General features: G+C 49.3%; 1 long non-coding RNA gene across 1 annotated transcript in view; it reads right to left on the reverse strand.

Annotated features, from left to right (window-relative positions):
* Positions 1 to 20,396, reverse strand: part of LOC123772959 (uncharacterized) — a 249,307-nt gene that overhangs the window by 120,893 nt on the left and 108,018 nt on the right. The window contains exon 2 of the long non-coding RNA XR_011228230.1: positions 102 to 142. This is a non-coding gene — a long non-coding RNA (uncharacterized lncRNA). The remainder of the gene's footprint in view (positions 1 to 101; positions 143 to 20,396) is intronic.

The following is a 20,396-nucleotide window of genomic DNA, read 5'->3' on the forward strand; positions in this document are numbered from 1 at the left end:
GTATTGTAACCTGAGCTTCCTCACGTATTGCGTCAACTAGCTTTAACAGCAGTGACCATGTGGAGAGGAAAGTGCTCAATACATGTAGCTCTCATACACACCTGAAGCGGCCTTGCACACACCTGCAGCTCCTTCAACACGCCTGCAATAGAAAGGCCCTTTTAAATATGTTTCAAGCAAATTAACTAATGCATAAAACTTTAAAATATCTGTACAAATCTATACATGTACATATATGTAAGGGACATTTGCAGACATTCAGGAAATATAATAGGATTAGAATGCATTTATAACCATCCCCAAAAAGTGTTTAAATATACAAAGGAAAGGAAAATATCACTGTTGTGATGGGAAAGTGCAGATGGTAATGCAATCCTCACTTTAGCTGATGTTAATGCCTAATCACATTTAGAGAAAAAAAAGAAAAAAATGTCGACTACTTGGCTTGTTTTCTGCGGTAAGTGAGAGGGAGGAACACGTAAAACACATCTTATAAAAAATGAAACTTTAATTTACTTTAAACAAATAAAAAGAAAGCAAGTCCAATGGCAATGTACAGTGCAATAAAAAACAGATAAATGCAAGAACAATATAAAATAAAATAGTGAATAAGTAAGACAAAATAGTAAATGGTGCCGAGAATATTGGCCTTGGCTGAGACCTCCCTTAGTATACAGAGCCAGAGAGCTTAGTATGCCAGAGAGAGATGTCAACTCTTAGAGCACTAGGATATTCTGAAGTCCAAAGCTCGTGTGTGGCTATTTATATGGGGGTGTGGATGGCGCTGGCGTTGAGTACAGTCGTTGATCCACCAATCGGGAAGAGCGCTGGCTTGGAGTGGTAGTTTGGTTGTTGACGACGGTGGCGAGCCGACTGGAGGGAGTGTGGAGTGGAGCGAGTTTAGGGTACGTTTTACCCCCTGGTCAAAACGTTTTGCGCTACTGGTATACGTATCTTGAAGTTAGTATCTTCATGTTGTATATATATGAGTAACTTTATGTGGGGAAGAGCAGGCTCAATTTCTCTTGAAAGAGATTACCGTCACAACTCTCCCCCGAAGCCTGCTCTTACGGGTCAAGTTACTCCTTCAGATGGTAGAGTGGTATGTGTAGCTGCCTCTACCTCATAGACTCTGGAGAGAGCGTCTGCTATGATGTTGTAAGAACCCTTGATGTAGAAGATTTCCAGGTTGAAATTCTGCAGATACAAAGCCCATCGTAGAAGTCGTTGATTGTTGAATTATACTTTCTGCAAGAAGCGTAGGGGATTGTGGTCCGAGTTGATGGTGGTAGACTGAGTACCTTGTAGGCAAGACTCAAAGTGCTCAAAGTTCAGGACGATGGAGAGATGTTCCTTTTCGATAGTGCTGTAGTTCTTTTGGTGTGGCTTCAACTTGTAGCTGTAGTAGCTAACAGGAAGAACCTCCTCGCCTCGTTGTTGCATTAGGACGCCCCCGATGCCGGTGCCACTTGCGTCGACATGAAGGATGAAGGGCTTCGTGATATCTGGCGAGGCGAGAATGGGATTAGAACAGAACAGAGATTTTAGTTGTTCAAAAGCAATGGTTTGCTGAATGGTCCAATGATACCGTTGCTTGGGGCTGGTTAGAGTGATCAATGGTGTCGCTACCGTACTAAAATTCTTCACAAACCTACGGTAGTAGGAAGCAAGACCCAAGGAAGCGCAGGAGCTGCTTCCTGGTGGTAGGCTGTGGGTAATGCTGGATGGCTTGAGTGTGTATGTTTAACGGAGCTAGGCTGCCACTCCCTATCACATGACCAAGATAACCTTTAACCACTTTACCTTTAGCAAAGGTGGACTTGCCCAAGTTGGTGAGGCCGGCTGTCAGGAGCTTGGCGAACAATCGTTGCAGCTGGAGCAGATGTTCGTTCCAGGTGTTGGTTGCCACAACGATATCCTCCAAGTAGGCGTAGGTGTGATCTAAGCCATGGATGACGTGGTTGGCACCTCGCTGGAAGGTGGCCGTGGCATTACATAGTCCAAATGGAAGGCGTTCATATCTGTAAAGGCCAAAAGGAGTGGTGAAGGCAGATATTTCCTTAGCTCGCTCTGTCAAACATAGTTGGTAGTATCCCTTGAGTAAGTCTAGTTGGGATAAATACCGAGCATTACCAATGGCGTCAAGGATGTCATCTATTCTAGGTAATGGGTAAGCATCCTTGACAGTCACAAGATTCAATTTCCTGTAGTCGGTACACAGCCTCACTTTACCGTGCGGTTTCGGCACCAAGATGCAGGATGAGGCCCAAGGGGACTCACAAGGGGTGGCCAGCCCATGATCCAGGAGGTACTGTACTTCAGCACGCATAACTTCCTTTTTGCTCGGGCTGATTCGGTAGAAATGTTGAGGAATTGGCCGGGTGTCAGGAAGTAGCTGGATGTGCTGAACCACATTACACTCTTGTGGATCATCGCAGAACAACTTCTGATGTTCCTTGAAGATTCTTATGAGAGGAGCACTATTACAGTCCTGCAAATATTTATGAAAATCAGTTAGGATTTCCGAGTTGGAAGGCACTGACTCATTGTTAGTGCTGGGAGGAGAAGCAGGGAAGGTCTCACTGTGGAGGTATGGACCTTGAAATGTGGATAATGATACTAACACAGTGGGGGGAGTACCTTGATACTGCTTCAGGAGGTTGACGTGGCACAACTGGGTCTTCCGCCGCCTATCTGGAGTCTCAAGAACGTAGTTGTTGTTCTCTGCACTCCTTGATGCGGTATGGTCCTGAAAACCTTTTTAGGCAATGGAGAACCAGGGATTGGAAAATATGCTAGAATGAAGTCTCCTGGTTGAAATTTCCTAATTTTACTGCGCTGGTCAAAATGAGTCTTCATTTTATCTTGAGCTTTTAACAAATTGGTGTTGGTAAATTTACGCACTCTCGAGAATGTGCTTTAAGTTTTGAAGAAACTGGAGCACATTCAGAGGGTCACTGAAGGTGGAATCACGCAGAGTCTTTAAAAGCTTTGAGAGGAGTACGGCAATTACGTCTGTAGAGCATCTCATAAGGAGATACTCCTAGAGACTCATTTGGGAGACTTCTGAAAATACACATGATGATGTCAAGTTGTTTGTCCCAGTCTTTCATGGTTTCATTCCAAATTTCTTTAGGAGTGACTTAATCGTTTGGTGACTACGTTCAAGAGAACCCTGTGAAGCAGGATGATAGGGGCTGGATAATACCTGAGTGAATGTTGAACTCTTCCAGCGTCTTCTTGAAGAGATTACTGGTGAAGTTGGTGCCACAGTCACTTTGACACTCTTGGAAATCCATACTGGGTGAAGATCTTCAATAGTTGTTTCACCACAGTAGCAGCCGTAATGTTCTTTACGGGAACGGCTATGGGGAATCTGGTGGTAGGACACAGGATAGTAAGTATATAGGCTGTGATGGTGTTCCTTTCCCCCCTTATATTTCTCCCACGCCAGCTGTAAGAGTCATATCCACTTTACCCGAACGTTCTCTGTGTTCTGGGGAACAATTTGACATATGTGGGAGCATTAGGTGTTCTCGCATTGGCGAGAAATTCGCAAAAGAAGAGTGTTTTGGCCAGTGGCTTAGGCCCTTTAGGACGCCAAGATGGCGCCGGACACTACGATTTCCCGCCAAGACGTTGTGACGTCAGTGGCACCAGATTGGTGAGGAACAGTGACGTGGCACAGGGAGCCAATGAGAAACGCCCCTGGCAAGTATGATGTCATGAGAGCAGGGGGTCCGGACATCGCGCCCCGGTGGCGCCAGCAGTTTGACATGACACGTCGAGGAGGTCGGACGTGCGATCAAGGGTCCTGTCAGTTTCACAGTATACCCCACTCTGGTGGATTTTACGGGTCACCCAGTAGTCTGCAAGCACCCTGTGAGATCTTCCTTTATTCCATGTGTTGGACCGAAGAAGGAATCGACGAGAATTGAGCAGCAAGTGCTCCAGTGACAGGTGCATTGCAAGAAGAGAAGTCTGTGCAGTGACGTATGGGACGTCTGAGCAGTTCACCCGTTTAGTGATGACGTAGCAGCTGGGCCAATCCACCGAGAGGCAGGAGAAGAACGAAAACTGGCTGGGAATCAGGACGACTGCAGCCGAAAGAAAGGACTGCAGACGTAGTTGTGAGGAGAAGTCGACGTCCAGGAGGCCGACTCCAACCCTTCAAGAAGTTGTGGAGGAGCACAGGCCTGCAGAGGATAGAGCACAGTGAAGACGCGTTTTTTTTTTTTTGAGGTGTTGAAGAGGTTCCTGGAGAGAGTATCAGTGTGTGTGGGGGCGTTCCCTACAACGAGTCGAGAGCCGGGACCAGGAGCTTCAATTCAACTCTCAACAGAGGGCGCGTCCACATCATTGAGGTGGAAGTAGGTAATTCAGTTTTCCCTCCCCATTCCCCTTTAGTCAGCTATTTAGCCAGAGTATCATCTATGTCGTAAGCAGGGCTCACCAATGTCTATGTCATAGTAAGGCACAGTTGTGAGGAGTGAGGCTGTAGAGAGCTCTCACGAAATATATATGTGGTGTGTGAGTGCGCCTGTGATTTATCGAAGAGATTGCTGTGTCGAGGATAGTTACTTTCATGTGACATTAATATTATAAATTATGCCAGAGTATGTGTGTGTATATATATACACATATATATACATATATATATACATATATGTATAAAATGTACCAGTTATTGGTGTAAGGCTGTGTGCCTAGTATTATCTCATTATTGATATTGATGAAATGATCTATATATATATATATATGCTGGAGTATTGAATAACATTCATGTGTACAGTGATTTACTGTGTTATTGCCATTGAAGTGACTTACGGTGTTCAAGGCCAGTGCAGTGATTTATTGCATTTATTACCATTACTGTGATATACAGTGTTTAATGCCATTACTGTATGTTACTGTGTTAATTGCCATTTAAATGATTTATTGAGCTTAAGACCAGTGCAGTGATTATTGCATTTAACGCCATTATAGCAAGTTATTGTGTTAATTGCCAGTATTGTGTTTACTGTGAATTTAAAGAAATACGCGCTTAATGCCAGGAAAACGAGTACAGAAAGATTATACAGTGATGGGGGCTTGGCAGCTGGGAATGACAGGAAGGGGAGTGTTGCCATCTCTGTGCGTTCCAGTTTAAGAAGAGGGAGTGATCTGCTGCCATGTACTTCATCGCCTTGTTGCTGATATAGAGATAAAATACCTTAATGTTTTAAGTAAAATCCAAAACCACCTTCGCGTTTGTATTATCCCTCCATTGCTTGTTGCTATAGAGTCCATTGAAAGAGTGAGAGTGATAGAGACATATACCTGCCTGTTACTAGATTTGATTACCACAATCCCACGGTACCACTGACGTGTTACTGGACACGGGAAACACCAGTTGGCGACCTTTCAGTTATCAGTAGAGCCCTTGTCGGGGTGGGCACACGATTGGAAGAGAGTAGATCGTGTTCCCACTCGTCTTCTGGCTAAGGCCGTCTGGAGATTGACTGGGAAACTCTCCGGGCAAACAGTGGCGCCACGAGGATGGAGTGAAGACCCGCAGGGCTACAGTAAGTAACAGTTATCGCTAATACTACTTGGAGGTGACTGTAGAAAGAAAGAGACAGCCCAACATTTGCGACCGTGACAGGATATTAAGGACGGTTACTTACTGACTTAAGCGAATTCCCCGACATGTTAGATGGCGTGCCCCCGAGGTCCATAATGTATTGTTGACGGGCAAACCATCATTTTGTTATAATTATGTAACAAATTGGGACGTATTAAACTGTGGCTAATAGTTTAAAAACGCCTCGCGAGGTGTTTTTATTACCATGATGCAAGAACAGCTTCCTGAAGAGGAATATGAACAGGCGTTGGCGGTCTTTAAATTGGCAAGAGTCGCAATATTGGCGAATATTGTGTCCTATATTTAAAGGTCAATATAGGTCGTTTAACTGATATTTAGACAGTTTGGAGGCGTACTATGCTAGAATCATTACTTATTGGATATTGGGTATTACCTTTCATTATCCAGTTTTGTGTGGGATGCATTCCTGTTTAAAAGTAGGGTAGAGCTAGATTCAATATCTGACCCCAGAATTTATCTCATTCGCAGGAATTTAAGAGGAAGCTTCACCTCCATTAAAAAGCAATTCACTACTGCAGAGAAACCAGAAAAAATCAGAGGTAATTTGTAAGAGGATAGGTTGGAGAACCAATATACGGGCTAACCCCCACCCTCCCCCCCAGCGAGGATGGTACCCCATATTCTCTACCTGGATTTCAATTCACTATTCTACATGTATGAGCTAAATGTTTCCCACCTTCGGGTTTTATATTCTAACCGACTATGAACACGATGAAATGCTGCATTGAGGTTTGAGCAATATTGCCCAAGATCAAGAGTGTAGCTACTGGATTTCGTATGACACGTTTTGTAGCTACTGGATTTCGAAAACATGTTTTCTATGACGGGCTTAGTGGGCGGCTGCCGGAGTGTGATGCTCCTTGGGACTGTCTTCTGTCCTTTTCTAGCCTTGTGCTCCTGCTGCCATCCTCTCCAATTATGCTGAGCACCTTTTCCTTTTGTTTCGTTTTTCTCCCCCCTCTTCTCCTATCTGCTTGCCGTTTCCTGCCGACCTTATGCTTGTTCTGGTTATTCCCTTAGACTACTACTATTTTGATGCTCGGGTGCTTGAGGAGGCTTACTCATGCACCCGTAGAACTGTAGTACCCGACGTCGAGAGCGAGGGGAACCTTTTATTGTCAATCCCCCTTTCGTCACTGAACCCGATCTCGACAGACTGTCGGTTCTTAAGGTGGCGTTTGTGAGGCGTATACTCACGACGCACCCCTAGGAGGCCCCGGCATGATCGGCGATAGCTTCTTGTTGGGTGTCCTGCCTCTAATTGTGGCTCCATGGTAGGTGTGGGGGTACATTCGTGAATGAATGTTGATTTTTCGTAGCGATGAAATCTACTGTTTCTGCTGTATCTTTTTAGCTTCTCAGGCTCGTGGGGTGGCGACCAAGCTCCCGAGTCGGTCCGTGCTGGAAGACCGGGCTCTGTACCTCCGCTGCATTGGGCCCCGACCTTGCTCCTCCTCTGGCCTCTCTGACTCCTTCCCTTGGCTCCCCTCCCCCCTCTGTGGTTGGATCGAGCCCCAAGCCCCCAGTGGTGACTACCTCGTCCCCTGCCGCGGCTCTATCTCTAGTTTGACCACTGTGCCTTTTAACCCCTCTCTCTCTGGGAGTCCTCACCGCCATCTTCGCCACGGCCGCCCTCGCTCGATTTCTTCCCGTTCTGATACCTATCAAGCTTTGTTTGGTCCCGCTTTGTGGGCCAAATATTTTGATCTCTCTCTTGATTCTGCGCCTCCTGACGATTTCTCCCTCCATCGACATCTCGTTGATTCCGTGGATGCCTCTGTTACTTTCAACCCCACTCGTCTCGGTAAACGTGTCGTTGCTGCTGCTCCTCAGGATGCAGCTTCCCGCTTGGCTGCCTTATCCTGCCTTAGCGAGACCCCTGTTCGGGTTTCAAAGAACGTTCAGTTGAACGCCAGTGTTGGCACTATTCTTCTCCCGCCCAATGTTGCGACCGGTGTTCGGGCTCTGCGAGACTGCCACGACGATATTCGACATATCCTTGCTGCCCAGGGCCATTCTACTCTCCAGGTGGACACGTTTACTCGTCCCCCTCGTGGTAGTCGCCGTCAACCCCTTCGGGTTGTGAAGATTACCTTTGATGGTAGGACCCTTCCACCCTCTGTCATTCTTGCTGGTGCCAGGTGCTCTGTCCAGGAAGTACATTCCTTATCCTAGGCTCTGTAACAAGTGCTGGAGGTTTGGGCATGGTGCCCTTCCGCTGCTCCTGGAACTGTCTCTCTCTGTCCTTTGAGTGGAGGCGAAGGTCACTCTAAGTCGGAGTGCACTTCTCCCCGAGCTCGTTGCCTCAACTGCGGTGAGGCCCATCCTACCTTCTCCCATGCGTGTGTTCATTACAAGCTTGAGGCAGCCGTCCTCAGCTTGAAGCACCGGGAGCGTTTATCTTTTCCTGAGGCGAAGTGCCAGGTTCGCCGGCTCCCACCTTATGCTAACGTCTCTTATGCTCGCGTGTTGTGCTCTTACTCTCCTCGTCTTTCCCACTTTCCTCAGACCCACAACCGTTTCCGGGCCTTGGACTCTGATACGCCCACTGCCCGCTCCTCTGTTCCTTTGAGTTCTGTCCCGAAGGATCCACCTCCTGGTTCTCTGTCTGGAGTTCCCCTCGTTTCTACCCAGTCTGTCTCGTCTCCTGTGTCTCCTTCCTCGTCTCCCTCCGTTCCTCCTTCCCCTCTGTCTCTTGACTCTCCCCACCGCCTGTCGGTGCGGGCTGATGTCCATCACTCTCCAAACGGCCGTCGCGTGTGTTCTCGTTCGGCTTCTGTTGAGATGCTAGAATCCGTTGCCCAGTACGTAGTTGCTGGGACGCCTGTCTCTTTACGTCAGAAGCGTAAGCCTGGCTCCTCTCCTCCCTCCTCCCCGGCGGGTAAGAAGGTTTCGCTTTCTTCCTCGGCCCCTACTTCTGCCTCTATCGCTCCATCCCCTCCCATTTCGGTGGTTGTGCCTCCTGTTCCTGCTATGGAGGTTTCTTTGGCCCCCACTTCCCTCTCGGTTGCTGCCCTTGCTGAGGTGCGCTCCCCTCTTTCTGCTGCTGCCGTTGACTACTCCTCTCCGTTGTCTCCTCCTCTTCCTCCTCCGGACCCCGCCCGCCCCCTCTGGTCTGTTATCTCGCTTCCTTCCCTCCAGTCTTTGCTCAGTTTGCCTATGCCCTCTAACCCTGACTTTGCTGACCCTGATCCCGACCCCTGATATTCTTTAACGTGCTATATTGCTCTTTCGCCTTCGTTTCTTCCTTGTTCTCTGTTGTTGTCCTTTCTCTTCTTGTCGATGAGAACGTTCTTCAAAGGAACGTTCGAGGTTATTACGTCAATTTCCTCGAACTCCAACTTCTGATTTCGCGGTTTTCGCCCCTTTGTGTGTCTCCAGGAGCCGATGCTTGGTGCTCGTCCTGGTCGTTTTCGTGGCTATTCCTCTCTCCCCCTCCCCCCCCCAGCTGTTGCTCCTAATTATTCTTCTTCTCTTGATTCGCACTGATGTTCCCTTTGTCCCCTTACTTTTTCCTTCGCCTCTCCATTGTTCTGCTGCTCGTATCTTTGTAGGGAAATGGTACACAGTTTGTTCCATTTATCTCCCCCCCCGAGTGTCCCGCTTTCTCTTCCTGATCTGAAATGCCTCCTGGACTCCTTGCTAGAGCCTGTGTGTCAGGGGACATTTTTCCTGCTCTCTCGTGCACTGAATTAAGTACGAAATTGCATAGTGCAACAGTGATGTGCACCGTGATTCAACTTTCTGAATATATCTTTTCCACAGTCGTGTTGGGTGTCGTTGGACAGCCCATGACATTTGCTAGCCATTGATGTCATTCTGATCGCTGTATCAGGTCTGTGACGGAATTTACAGAAGGGAGTTGATTTCAGGGAAATTTTGTACAAGTCAAGTGTAGAGAGGGAGGTATGGAGGGTTAACGGCCATAGACCACCCCCCCCCCCTATCACGTGTCCACCTCGTGAGAGAGGGGGTAGTGTCATGAGGCAGGTACGCCATTGGCCAAGGCTCCTGGGCCTCAGGAATGCTGAACAGTGATTGGCCAAGACGCTGAGGGGTACAGCATGGTACCCCAGAGGCAGCCTTGGCGGGAAAAGACATTCTTACCTTGAACATTGCTGTAAGAGGACGTAATTTCCCGTGCTAGGCCAAGCATCGGGAAATACCGCCTGCAATGTTACTAAAGTCACGCCTATCATCTTGCTATCTTTCCATGTGCCGTCCGTAAGAATCCGGTAATCGGAAAGGTGCTTGTACCGAACTGTGTGAACTTGTCACCTAGCCGCGTAATTGTGGGACGCCATCTTAGAGCAACTGGACTGAGTGAGGCTGTTAATTATCGAGCTACGAAGTGACATCCGCCATCTATCGTATCTGTGCTTGAAGGTACTGCAGTGAGACGTGCAAGAGAAGGTTTCAGTGTTATGAGAGAAACCTTAAAAGTTCTAATTCTGAGGAACAGTGAAGGACTCCGTCTCGGGTCTTGTGTACCGTGTAACACCATGTACTGTCGTATCCTGGGGTACTGTGTCGAGTGGAAAGGCGTGGTACCGCATCCCTGCTGTTGTGGGCGCACCCTGGTCTGCCTAAGCCGGTGTGTCGCGCCACCCTGGTCTCTGTGTGTGGAGCTAACCCCGTGGTCTAGGACCCTGTGCTCCACCTGACCACGTGTAGGAAGTGAGGACGCCTACGTCATCATCGAGCAGCAGCAATGGGAGTGTGATTGACGGGTATATGAGTGAAAGGGAGTGTTGCAGGCCCGCTGATTGATATAAGTACACTGTTTCCGTTTGGGTAGTAAAACTCTGAAGCTGGGTTCGCCCCCAGTGTTCCGTCTGTCCTCTGTCCCTGTGACCACCTGGTGAGGTGAATGGGAATTGGAGACGTGTGAGTCTACCCTGTTTGCCGTCATCAAGTTGAGGTTGGGCCCAACTGATTTTTGACGTGTGTGAGGACACCTAGTGACACATTCAGAGGTAGAGTAAAGTGAGTTATTTGCTTCTATTTTTCTCTATGTGCCGCATATGTATTCCTGTAATTTGATTCCCTTTTTCAGCAGTGAAAGTGGTAACAGGGAGGTTTCCCTTGGTTATAAATTTTACTGTTGTGTTATCTTGAGATGATTTCGGGGCTTTAGTGTCCCCGCGGCCCGGTCCTCGACCAGGCCTCCACCCCCAGGAAGCAGCCCGTGACAGCTGACTAACACCCAGGTACCTATTTTACTGCTAGGTAACAGGGACATTCAGGGTGAAAGAAACTTTACCCATTTATTTCTGCCTCGTGCGGGAATCGAACCCGCGTCACAGAATTACGAGTCCTGCGCGCTATCCACCTGGCTACGAGGCCCCCTACGAGGCCTTCACCACAACACTTGTGTTGTGGTAAAGTGTGAATTATTGGTGGATAATTTACTGAGGGAAGTCATTTACAAGTTTTGCCGTGAGTGGCAAGGATGTGCTGTGTTGTACTGTGATGTACTGTGTTGTACCGTGTGTAAACCGTAAACAAGTTGTCCTTGGTGGAAGGCGTTGTGTACTGTAAAAGATTCCATGAGAATTAAAGTCAGTTAACGTCACCGGGGGTCACGATTTACTTAACGAGGTCACTTGTTCGTTGAACATTGTTGTTATTAACGTAGGGACGTGTAAAGGCAACAGTCACAGTGAAGTTCACGCAGTGGAGGAATTGTCAAGTGAAGACTAACGTAGTGTTAACGATTTAACGAGCTGTCCTTAATTGAGTGATTAACGTAAGGGTTGACGGTCTGTTATGATCGGAGTCAATTGCGCTGTAATTAAGCTGCTGTAATTTGTTGGACTGATCAGATCTGTCTGCGGACAGAGTGATTAAGCACTCGTAGCTAATTAAAGAGGATTAGTAACCGCCACTTAGTGAATTCACCAGGTGGTGGTGTTGTTTACACGGAGTGTCTTGTAACCTTGTGTGTGGTACAGTAGTCTACCCTCGTTAAGGTAATCTTGTCGTAAGACCGGAAGAGAACTGTCAGTTGAGAGACAGTAGGATTTATCAATACTCGTCTGAATTAATAGGCTGTTGTATTCAGTAATTAATTGGGAATTACTCACCAAATACTTGACTTTCAAGTTGATGTAATTAATTGATTTACGAGTTATTGCTGCCATAAAGTGTCGTTGAGACACGTGTGTGTTAACGTAATTGTTTAAATTCAATTAGAGTAACTTTTGTTGTCGATTGTCCTGAGACAAGTGTTAACTTAATATTTTTTTATAAGGGGTTATCATTCTTGGATTAACCGCCTTGTTACTTGGTATCTCGTTGAGGGCAGCGAGCGCCAGACAAGTTTTTGTGATTATAGTATTGATCACCGTGAAAATATTGATTGCAAGCTTGCGTCACCAGTGGGCACCACTTTGTTCAGTCAGTGACGACGGGATAAGGATACCGTGGGTCCATCAGGCTGTTGATTAGCTCTTCTTGAATGTGCCACTGGAGTGACAGTAAAGTAACGTAAAGTCACTGTGTAGTAGTTTTAGTTTTGTTTTGTGAATAAATTGTTTTGTTATAGAAAGTAAGTAATTATCAAAAGAAGGCACCAAACCGGGAAGGCTATGTAGCACCATCAAAGACGCAAAATAATCAGAGGGCGCTAAATATCACCAAGGATGCCAATACGAGAACAAAAACGCATAAGGCGAACGATATCAAAAGTATCCGAGTCACCAAGAATTCTATCGAGGGACAGGTGACCGCGAGGGGCGGTCGGAAAGCAAGACATACGCTCGTCCTGGAAGTCAGGACATTCAAGAAGGACATGCACGACCGTAAGAGGGACAATGCAACTAGGACAATAAGGAGCAGGGTGGCGCTCCATCAAGTGACCATGGGTTAAGCGAGTATGGCCAATATGTAACCTCGCCAGAGCTGTTTCCCACCGCCGGTTACGGTGGAAGGAGGACTGCCACGAGGAAACACAACATTTAAGAGTACGTAGCTTGTTACCAGTAACAGACAACCAAGAAGCCTGCCAACGGGTAAGGACTGAGGAATGGCTAACCGGGTAAAAGTCGGAATACGGAATGCCCTTACGAGAGATGGGACAAGAGCGGACAGCTTCCTTGGCGGCAGCATCCGCACGCTCATTTAAAGACACACCAATATGGCTGGGAACCCAACAAAACTCAACCGACTTAAATTTACTGTGAACGAGAAACAGCCAATGCTGGATCTCGACAACCACTGGATGAACTGGATTAAAGGACCCGAGAGCCATGAGGGCACTACGAGAGTCAACAACAACTACAAAGGAAGACTGACAACGAGAAAGTAGGAGACGAAGAGCATAGAGAATAGCATAAAGTTCCGCTGTAAAGATGCTAGTCTCCGGAGGCAAGCGACACATATAAGTGCGATCAGGAAAAACAACAGAGTAGCCAACACCATCCGCTGACTTAGACCCATCGGTGAAGACAGAAACGGAGCGGGAGTGAGAAAAAAAGTGCTCGAGGAAAAGGCGTTTTAGAACCGTAGGAGGGGTAAAAGCTTTAGTGATACGGGTCAAGGATGTACAAAACCGCGGAAGAGGGACCCTCCACGGGGGCAAAGAAGGAACAACACGTGGAGAAACATCAGAAATACGAACGGAAAGAGAATCCTGCAGGCGAGATAACCGGAAAGAAAGAGGGAGGTGGTGAAGAGGAACAGGAACCGCAGGAGGGGTAAAAGTTAAAGCACGACAGAGGCGAGAGGAAGGATGTTGCAAGGACCGCGCAAGATAGCGAAGACAGTAGCGATCACGGCGGTCCTGGAGAGACAGGAAGCCAGTGTCAACATACAAGCTAAGGACGGGAGTCGAACGAAAGGCACCAAAACTGAGGCGCAACCCAGTATGGTGCAAAGCATCAAGACGGCGAAGAGTAGAAGGAGAAGCAGACGAGCAAGCAGGGCAACCATAATCGAGCTTAGACAGGACGAGAGAGGGATGTAAAGCAAGGAGTGCGCGCCTATCTGCCCCCCAAGAAGTATGGGACAAGACCCGAAGGAGGGTAAGGGCCTTAGAGCACTCAACACGGAGGTAAGAGATATGGGGAGACCAAGACAAACGAGTGTCAAGGAATAACCCCAAAAGCTTCGCGGAATCTTTGTATTCAAGGGGTTGACCATAAAGTGACAAAGAGGGACGAAGAACAACCCGTTTCCGCGTAAATGTCATGGCACAAGTCTTAGAAGTAGAGAACTTGAAGCCATGATCAGTGGCCCAAGACGACACGGCATTAATTGCAAGTTGAAGCCGGCGTTGAAGGAGAGGCGAATCATCACCCTGACAACAAAGGGTAAGATCATCGACATAGAGAGCGGAGAAGACACCAGAAGGAAGAGAGGAAAGAAGACCATTGAGGGCAACCAGAAAAAGAGTAGTGCTCAGAACACTACCCTGGGGCACACCTTCGTATTGCTGAAAAGAGGGAGAGAGAGCGGTACCAAGGTGCACCCGAAAGGAACGACGAGAGAGGAAGCTGCGGAGAAAGAGAGGGAGATGACCACGAAGGCCAAAAGAATGAAGTTGAGATAGGATATGATAACGCCAAGTGGTGTCGTAAGCCTTTTCCAGGTCAAAAAGGACGGCAACAACGGAGGTCTTCGCAGCAAAAGCAGTGCGAATATAGACCTCCAAGTTCACCAGGACATCTGTCGTGCTGCGGCACTTGCGGAAACCAAATTGAGAAGGGAAGAGGGGGTGATGGTGTTCCAGGAACCACATCAGACGAACGTTAACCATACGTTCAAAGAGTTTGCAGACACAACTCGTGAGAGCAATAGGGCGAAAGTCCTTAGGGGAAGTACCCAGAGACCCCGGTTTGCGAACAGGGAGGACAACGGCATCGAGCCAGTCCTCAGGGACTGACGACGACTCCCAGATCCGATTATACAAACTCAGTAAATACTGAGACGTGCTCGGAGGGAGATGGCGAAGCATCTCATAATGAATACCAACGGAGCCCGCCGCCGTAGAACCGCAGAGGGCCAGGGCAGAACGAAGTTCAGAGAGAGAGAAGGGATCATTATAGGGAAGCTGAAGATGAGTGCAGAAATCTAAAGGACGAGACTCAAGGACAGGTTTACGAAGAAGGAAAGATTGGGGAAGATGAAGACCAGAGCTAACAGAAGAAAAGTGGGAACCCAGTTCGGAAGCGACCTGCAACGGGTCCGCCACAAGAGTATCATGGAGGTGAAGGACCGGTGAAACATCGGGAACGAACTTGCCCGCTATCTTGCAGATACGCTTCCAGATCTGGGCCAGAGGGGTTTCGAACGTAATTGTTGAGACATAAGATGCCCAACATTCACGTTTAGCCGTACGGATGGCCCTACGGGCCACCGCACTCGCTTTCCGAAAGAAAAGAATCGGTCGTCTGCCTACGGCGGTGCCTCTTCCAGGCTGCACGCTTACAGCGGACAGCCCGAGCACAGTCCACATTCCACCAGGGAACGCACTTCCGTGGACCCCGAGAGGAAGAGCGAGGAATAGAGCGGAGGGCAGCGTTGAAGACGGTGTCATGAAAAAGGAGGAGAGCGCGAGAGAGAGGCAGAAGGGAGAGGTCAGAGAGAGCAGCACTGAGGGTAAATAGGGTCCAGTCTGCCTTAGCAAACTGCCACCTAGGGAAAGAGAGGGAAGGGCGAAAAGAGAAAAAGGAAACAAGGATGGGGAAATGATCACTTCCATGGAGGTCATCAAGAACCTGCCACGTGAAATCTAAGTAAAGAGAAGAAGAGCAGAGAGAAAGATCAAGACAAGAAAGGGTGCGAGTCCGAGAGTCCGAATGAGTGGGCTCACCAAAATTCAGAAGAGACAGGGAAGAAGATAGGAGAAACGGCTCAAGGAGGCGACCCCGGGTATTCGTCAGAACGTCACCCCAAAGAGAATGACGACAATTGAAGTCACCCAGCAGGAGCACAGGCTCCGGCAAGGAGTCTAGGAGGTGTTTCAAATCAGGAAGAGAGCGGGACACTCGGGGGGAGATAAATGGAACAAACTGTGTACCATTTCCCCACAAAGATACGAGCAGCAGAACAATGGAGAGGCGAAGGAAAAAGTAAAGGAACAAAGGGAACATCTGCACGAATCAAGAGAGCAGAAGAATTAGAAGTCCCAGCAATGGCTGGGGGGGGGGGGGGGGGAGAGAAAGGAATAGCCACGAAAACGACCAGGACGAGCACCAAGCATTGGCTCCTGGAGACAGACACAAAGGGGCGAAAACCGCGAAATCAGAAGTTGGAGTTCGAGGAAATTGGCGTAATAACCTCGAACGTTCCATTGAAGAATGGACAACGACGAGAAGAGAAAGGACAAAAACAGAGAACAAGGAAGAGACAAAGGCGAAAGAGCAACAGAGCACGTTAAAGAATATCAGGGTCGGGATCAGGGTCAGCAAAGTCAGGGTTAGGGGGCATAGGGTAAACTGAGCAAAGACGGAGGGAAGGAAACGGGAGAACAGATCAGAGGTGGGCGGGTGGGGTCCGGAGGAGGAGGAGACAACGGAGAGGAGCAGTCAAGGACAGCAGTAGGAAGAGGGGGAGTAGAAAGAGGGGAGCGCACCCCAGCAAGAGCAGCAACCGAAAGGGAAGCAGGGGCCAAAGAAACCTCCATAGCAGGAACAGGGGGCGCAACCACTGAAACGGGAGGGGAAGGAGCAACAGAGCCAGAAGTAGGAGCTAAGGAAGAAAGCGAAGCCTTCTTACCCGCCGGGGAAGAGGAAGGAGAGGAGCCAGGCTTACGCTTCTGACTTAAAGAGACAGGTGTCCCAGCAACTACGTACCGGGCAACGGATTCCAGTGTCTCAACAGGAGAAGCCGAACGAGAGCACACACGACGGCCGTTAGGAGAGCGATGGACATCCGCCTGCACCGACAGGCGGCGGGGAGAGCCGATAGATGGAGGAAGAGGATGGGAAGGAGGATCGGAGGGGGACGAGGAAGAAGACACAGGAGACATGACAGACCGGGTTGAAAGAAGGGGAACCCCAGACAGAGGACCAGGAGGGGGACCCCTCGGGAAAGAACTCAAAGGAACAGAGGAGGGGGCAGTGGGCGTATCAGGGTCCAAGGCCCGGAAACGGTTGAGAGTCTGAGGAAGGGGGGAAGGACGAGGAGAGGAAGAGCGCAACACGCGAGCATAAGAGATGTTAGTATAAGGCGGGAGCCGGCGAACCTGGCGCCTCGCCTCAGGAAAAGACAAACGCTCCCGGTGCTTCAGGTTAAGGACGGCCGCCTCAAGCTTGTAATGGACACAGGCACCGGAGAACGTAGGATGGGCCTCACCGCAGTTGAGGCAGCGAGCTTGGGGAGAAGTGCACTCCGACTTAGAGTGACCTTCACTCCCACACAAAGGACAGAGAGAGACAGTCCCAGAGCAGCGGAGGGCACCATGCCCAAACCTCCAGCACTTATTACAAAGTCGAGGAGAAGGAATATACTCCTGGACAGAGCACCTAGCACCAGCAAGAATGACAGAGGATGGAAGGGTCCTACCATCAAAGGTGATCTTCACAACGCGAAGGGGTTGACGGCGACGACCACGAGGGGGACGAGTAAACGAGTCAACCTGGAGGACAGAATGGCCTTGGGCATCAAGGATATGCCGAATATCATCGTGGCAATCCTGCAGATTCCGAACACCGGTTGCAACATGGGGCGGGAGGAGAATAGTGCCAACACTGGAATTCATCTGAACGTTCTTGGAGACCCGAACAGGGATCTCGCCAAGGCAAGATAAGGCAGCCAAGCGGGAAGCCGCATCCTGAGAAGGAGCAGCAACGACACATGTACCGAGACGAGTGGGGTTGAAAGTAACACACGCATCCACGGAATCTACAAGATGCCGATGGAGGGAGAAATCGTCAGGAGGCGCAGAATCAAGAGGGAGGAGATCAAAGTATTTGGCCCATGAAGCAGGACCAAACAAGGCCTAATACGCATCAGCACGGGAAGGAATCGAGCGAGTGCGGTTGGGGCGCGAACGGCGTTGAGAACCCCTAGAGAGAGAGGGGTCAAAAGGCGCAGTAGTCACAACGAAAGACTTAGCCACACCAGGGGACGAAGTGGTCACCACCGGGGGCTGGAGGCTCGACCCAACCTCAGAGGAGGGAGGGGAGCTGGGGGAAGAAGTCAGGACGGTCAAAGGAGGAGCAAGGTCGGGGCCCAACGCAGCGGGAGCTACAGAGCCTGGTCTTCCAATACAGGCCGACTCGGGGGCTTGGTCGCCCACCCCACGAGCCTGAGAGGGTACAACGGAAACATTCAACGACATAGAGACGAAAAGTGACAAATTCATCCACGAATGTGCCCCCATACCCACCATGGAGCCACAATTAGAGGCAGGACACCCAACAGGAAGCTATCGCCGATCATGCCGGGGCCCCCTAGGGGTGCGTCGTGAGTATACGCCCCACAAACGCCACCTTAAGAACCGTCAGTCCGTCGAGATCGGGTTCAGCGACGAAAGGGGGATTGACAATAAAAGGTTCCCCTCGCTCGAGACGTCGGGTACTACAGTTCTACGGGTGCAAGAGTATGCCTCCTCAAGCACCCGGGCGTCAAAATAAAAGAAGTCCAAAGAAATAATCCAAAACAAGCAAAAGGTCGGCAGGAAACGACAAGCAGATAGGAGAAGAGGGGGGAGAAAAACGAAACATAAGGAAAAGGAAAAGCGATCCGGCACAATTGGAGAAGACAGCAGCAGGAGTGCAAGGCCAGAAAAGGACAGAGGACTGCCCAACGGAGCATCACACTCCGGCAGCCGTCCACCAAGCCCCCTCACGACGCCAACGGGCCGGAAGGGGAGGGGGTTTGTTATAGAAAACGGTCGTTTACGTCAAATCTCCCAATATTACTGCCCCACATTTTTTGTTCTGCAACGCTTTGCCTGCTTATGTTCATATTAAGTCTGTATCTAAAGCTCGAGTCCATTGCACAGCACCACACTTCTATAAATAAGAAGTGAGAATCCGTCGGCTACCCTTTATTAGTTGTCAACTAGGAGGAGCCAGCGACCAAAGTGACAGGTGTTACCCATAAGGTTTCGCCTGGCGGTTTGCTCCCACGGTCCTTATGATCTTAGGCTTTAAGATTAAATATCTGCCACTGGCAGCTCTTGCTGTTTAAGGTCTGCCTCTCTTGCGAGGTAGTTACGATTAACGTAACATCAATAGGACTCAATTCTTTTGATAATTGTCAAAGAAAAAAAATCTCACACTGTGCTCCTGCTAGGTGATTTCAATTGTCGTCATTGTCTTTGGGGTGATGTTCTGACGAATACCCGAGGTCGCCTTCTTGAGCCGTTTATCCTCTCTTCTTCCCTGTCTCTTCTGAATTCTGGTGAGCCCACTCATTTGAACTCTCGGACTCGCACCCTTTCCTGTCTTGATCTTTCTCTCTGCTCTTCCTCTCTTTAATTAGATTTCACGTGGCAGGTTCTTGATGACCTCCATGGCAGTGACCATTTCCCCATCCTTGTTTCCTTTTTCTCTTTTCGTCCTTCCCTCTCCTTCCCTAGGTTAGTAGGCATCCTTCAGTCTCGGGAGACTATGGAGATGCGCCCTAGTTGTCAATCCTGGTGCAGCGTCTGGTGTGACTGATAAGGCCAATCCGAAACTGGCAGTCCATCCCACACCGAGCACAAACGAAGTCCGATTCTGGTCTGTCTTCCTGGCTACCAGCTTTCCTTCTCTGTCTCTTTGCCTCCGATTCCTTGACAAGTGACTCCTCGAACTTGGAGAGACCCTCTTTGAACAGACTGCCTCCAGGCTGAACGGTCTGCAGCCTGTGTCTCCCATGTAGCAAGATCGACGTCCATGGCTTTCAGGTCCCTCTTGCATACGTCTTTGTACCGTAGCTGGGGCTTGCCTGTTGGTCGCTTTCCCTGCATCAGCTCTCCGTACAGGAGATCCTTGGGGATCCTGCCGTCACCCATTCGTACAACGTGCCCGAGCCAGCGCATTCGTCTCTGTTTCAGCATTGTGTACATGCTGGTGATTCTTGCTCTCCCCAAGACGACGACGTTTGTCATCTTGTCCTGCCAGGTGATGTCCAAGATGTGTCGAAGGCAGCGCATGTGGTAGGCATTCAGCTGTCTTTCCTGATGGGCGCGGAGTGTCCAAGACTCACTGCCACAAAGGAGAGTGCTCAGGACACAGGCTCTGTAAACCTGAATCTTAGTATACTCAGGTTAGCCTATTGTTGGCCCACACTCTCTGTCAGTCTGGACATGGTAGTAGATGCGATGAGTTTGTTTAGCTCCGTATCAAGAGAGGGAGTCAGAGATTGTGGAGCCCAGGTACACGAAGTCGTGAACGACTTCCAGTTTGGAATCAGAGATGCCAATGTCAGGTGGGGAGTCCACTCCTTGTCCCATGACTTGTGTTTTCTTCAGACTGATGGCGAGTCCAAAAGCCTGAGAGGCCTCGCTGAAGCGGGTTATGAGCCATTGGAGGTCTTCAGCTGAGTGGGCAGTGACTGCTGCGTCGTCGGCAAAAAGGAAGTCGCGCAGACACCTCAACCGAACCTTCGTCTTGGCTCTCAGCCTGGCGAGGTTAAAGAGCTTTCCATCCGACCTGGTCCGGAGGTAAATACCTTCCGTGACAGATCTGAAGGCGTGCCGCAACATAACTGCAAAGAAAATCCCGAATAGGGTTGGAGCCAGTATGCAGCCCTGCTTTACTCCACTTTGGATGTCAAAGGCGTCTGATGTTAGGCCATCAAAGACCACGGTGCCCCT

The sequence above is a fragment of the Procambarus clarkii genome, chromosome 12 (assembly GCF_040958095.1).
Source record: "Procambarus clarkii isolate CNS0578487 chromosome 12, FALCON_Pclarkii_2.0, whole genome shotgun sequence".
In the NCBI taxonomy this organism is placed as follows: Eukaryota; Metazoa; Arthropoda; class Malacostraca; order Decapoda; family Cambaridae; genus Procambarus; species Procambarus clarkii.